Source organism: Pterocles gutturalis, unplaced genomic scaffold (genome assembly GCF_000699245.1).
Source record: "Pterocles gutturalis isolate BGI_N339 unplaced genomic scaffold, ASM69924v1 scaffold9839, whole genome shotgun sequence".
NCBI classification, from domain to species: domain Eukaryota; kingdom Metazoa; phylum Chordata; class Aves; order Pterocliformes; family Pteroclidae; genus Pterocles; species Pterocles gutturalis.
This window is the reverse complement of record NW_010135736.1, coordinates 17,174-21,286: the sequence shown is the minus strand read 5'-3', so window position 1 is coordinate 21,286 and position 4,113 is coordinate 17,174.

Here is a 4,113-nt window from a genome sequence, read left to right as displayed (position 1 = left end):
CTTGCCCCCCTTCCCCTTTTCTCTCCATCATTCTTTTGCCCCTGGCTCCTTTTCTCAGCCCCCTGGGGTGCTGCCAGCTGCCTTTGCCAGGCAGGTGATCGCCCCCAGCCCTGGCTTGCAGCACCTAGCTCTGCAGGTGGGGACAGCGGGGACCAGCAGAGTCCCCGCTGCAGCCTGGCTCCCCTGGGATAGCCCCTCTGTGTGACCCCAGAGGTGTCTCCACCTCAGTCCCCATGCAGCTGCCATGACCTCCGCCATGCCTGGACCTAGATGCCCGTGTGTGCAGGGAACTGCTGGCTCAGAAAAACCAGACAAAACCGTGATGTGTTCCATGGAGAGTGTCCCTGAGCACAGGAGGATAACCAGCAGGTCACCAGCTCAAGCTTTCTGTTCCTAGAGTTGGCATTCCTTGGGAATAAGTGGTGGGATATTTGAAAGGAAAGGGTGACTCGGCAGGAGAATAGGACAATTTTTTTTTTTCTTTTAGGAGACGAGGAAATAATTAGGGTAACCAAAGTTTTTCCACACGGAGTGAGAAGCGCTGCCGTTGCCCCAGAAGGAAGCTGGTGTTAGTAAGCGACAGCACCGATCCTTCCTGAGAGCTGCTGGGGAAAAGCAGCAGAGGGATGAGCCCTGGATGGGGGATCAGGGGGGCTTTTCCTGGTCTTTTCTGCCTCCATGTGGCTATTTGGGTTACAGTGGAGAAAAAGAAAAGAAAAGAAAAAAAAAAAGGTCAGTTTTGCCTTCGCTATCTCCCAGCAAAGAGTTTCTCTTGGCCCTTTCACCTCCGCAGCTTTTTCTTACAAGGAGTGATTCATGTGCGTGCTTTCGTATGGAAATAGATGTGGAAGACAACGCACCTCCTCAAAGCCCAGCTGGGTGCTGACACGTCAGCCTCTCCCTCAGTCCAGAAAGCAAAATCCAGAAATAATCTCCTGTCTCTGGCAGCTGGGTGACTCAGGCAGGCTTTGGGGAGGGTGCAGGGATTTGTCTCCAGTAAGCCCTGCTGCTGCCGGAGGGGCTCGGGGTGGTGCCGCTGCTGGGGAAGCTGCGTGGAGCTGTGGGAGCCTGTGCGAGGATCAGAGCAAATGGCTTCTGTGGAGCTGAAGGTGAGAATATGCATTGTGAGATCTAAAGTAAATTATCCTGTCTCTCAAGATATAGATGTCCATTAAGACAAAGATACCCCCACAGTGCTTACAGAGCGCACGGTTACTCTGCACCGCCAGGGATTTCTTGCCGGGCTGGGCTTTGGAGGCTTTGCTCCTCTGCCCATCCTGGAGGATGAAGATGTAAGTAAAACCGTCTATGGAAATACTTCTTCTTTTTCCTCCTCCTATGGGTTGTGCTTTTACTGTTGTTTTTTAAACACAGTTAACCCGACTTAACCTTTGTATCTAGTGTGTTGAAATTACTCCCAGCTCCTCACGGCTTTATCAGGAGTGTGAACGGAGTGTCAGCACAGGCTCTGCCTGCAAGGAGATATATATATATATGTTAACTAACACGTGTGTTTCTGGGAAGGAAAATGATCTTTTTTCAGCATTTTCCATGGGACATGCCTCATTACCCTACAGGCATCAGGAGACAAGATACAGAGGTGGTCTGCCTTTTCCCCCGCTCCTTGTGCCTGCATGTATAATCTGACCCTTCCTCTGGGTTTCTTCACTGCCCCGTACAAGAAAGACGAGGGGGCTTTCTGCTTCCACTCCTAGGGAAAGCTGCAGCGTGGAGGGGACGCAGCCATGGCTTAAAACCAGCAGCGAAAACCTCTTAGGCTGGGTGCACAAGCATGAGCACCAGCAGCACCCGCAGCCCGTCCCTGCTGCCGGCACCCGTGGGTGCAGCACCAGCTCCATGGGCCTGGGGCTGGCAGAGAGAGCTGCAGCTCCCCATGTTAACATTCCTCAGAAACCAGAGCACAGCCCAGAAAAGCAGCACTTCAGAGCTGAAAAGTGGACGTCTGGGTAACATTATTGTTATCTTTCTCACTGCTCCTGGCCTGGCAGCCTTGCCTGTCCATACCACACGTCCTTCATCTGAAGCACTATAGATCATAGACTCACAGAATGGTTTGGGTTGAAGGGACCTTCACGATCATCCAGTTCCACCCCCTGCCACGGGCAGGGACACCTCCCACTAGCCCAGGTTGCTCAAAGCCTCATCCAGCCTGGCCTTGAACCCCTCCAGGGATGGGGCATCCACAGCTTCTCTGGGCAACCTGGGCCACTGCCTCACCACCCGCACAGGAAAATATTTCTTCCCAATATCTAGTTGAAATCTGCTCTCTTCCAGTGTAAATCCATTGCCCCTCATTCTGTCGCTACATGCCCTTGTAAAAAGCCCCTCCCCATCTCTCCTGTAGCCCCCTTTCAGCACTGGAACCTGCCGTAAGGTCTCCCTGGAGCCTTCTCTTCTCCAGGCTGAACAACCCCAACTCTCTCAGCCTGTCCTCGTACGGGAGGTGCTCCAGCCTCTGACCATCTTTGTGGCCTCCTCTGGACTTGCTCCAACAGCTCAGTGTCCTTGTGTTGGGGGGCCCAGAGCGGGATGCAGTACTCAAGGTGGGGTCTCACGAGAGCAGAGCAGAGGGGAAGAATCGCCTCCTTCGACCTGCTGCTAATGCTTCTCTTGATGCAGCCCAGGACACAGTTGGTTTCTGGGCTGCGATTGCACACTGACGACTCATGTTCAGTTTCTCATCCACCAACAGCCCCAAGTCCTTCTCCTCAGAACTGCTCTCTATCCACTCTCCACCCAGCCTGTATTTGTGCTTGGGATTGCCTCGACCCACGTGCAGGACCTTGCCTTTGGCCTTGTTGAACTCCATGAGGTTGGCATGGGCCCAGCTCTCCAGCCTGTCCAGGTCCCTCTGGATGGCATCCCTTCCCTCCAGCGTGTCCTCCACACCACACAGCTTGGTGTCATCGGCAAACCTGCTGAGGGTGCACTCGATGACTTGATCTAGGTGGGGATGTGCTGTGGATGAGCCGAAGGCAGCTGCTGGGCTGGGGGCTCACCTGCTCGGAGCATGCCACACATATTTGTAGAAAGCCTGGACCTGCAGGAACCTGGCAGAGCTGCCCCATCAGTTGCTGGGTGACAAGAGCACATTTATTAATGTGAAAATATTCAGTGTAGTTCAGCATGCTTTGCCAAAGCAGTGTTAGGAGAAGAGAGCGTTACAGCCTGGAGCAGCAGGACAAAAGGATATCTGGGCTGCTTTGAGCTGAGAAAGAGTTTTAGGTAATATTATTAACTGTAATGCTTTTTTGGTGAAACTTGTGGAGGAAAACCTTTTGTATCTAATGGAATAAGTGTCGTTATTTCCTGGCTCAGAAATATTTCCAGTCTCCTGCAGTATCACATGTACTGGAGAGGTTGCGGGTATTGCCTGTTTGCAAGGGCAGTGACAGGACACGGCTGGGGGATAAGGGGTAAGGAAAGCAGAATGGGAGAAAATACGATTTTAATAGCAGAAAAGAATTTTTTTTTTCCCAAAACTCCATTTTATTTTTTTTTCCTTATTATTGCCAAGTTTAAGGATAGCCAAGGATAAAAATCCCTGAAATATGGATCATTTGAAAGAGATCATCTGGGATCAAAGCTCGAGCAAAATTGTCAAAAGACTGAACACCTCACTTATCTCTGTGCCACAGGTAAGGTGCGACGAAAAATGTATTGTGATGAGCACTGAAAACTAAATTATGCTCCTGTGAGCATCTGTATGTTGTTAGAATAAAACCCCAGTGGGGTTTTGTGATTGGCTCAGGCACTAAACCCTTTGGGCTGGCTGGTACAGGCTGGGCTTGCCCAGTTCTAGGCAGGCTGCTGCTCCACCAGCGCATACAGCTGTGTCTGTCACAAGCCCGCTGTCTGGGACCGTGGGATGCAACAGCTGGAAAATGGCAGATGACAAGCTCTGTGGGAAGTTGCGAGTTGCTGTTGGGTGGGACCCTTTCCTAGAGCCGGCAGCACGCCTCTCTGCTTCCCCAGCTCTCCTGCCTTCCCTCCTTTCCTGCGGGTTCCCTGGCAGGGTACACAAGTCTTCCTCAATGTGAAGAAAGCAAGGGGAAAAAAAATTTAAAACCCCAGCATGAAACACGTGGGACC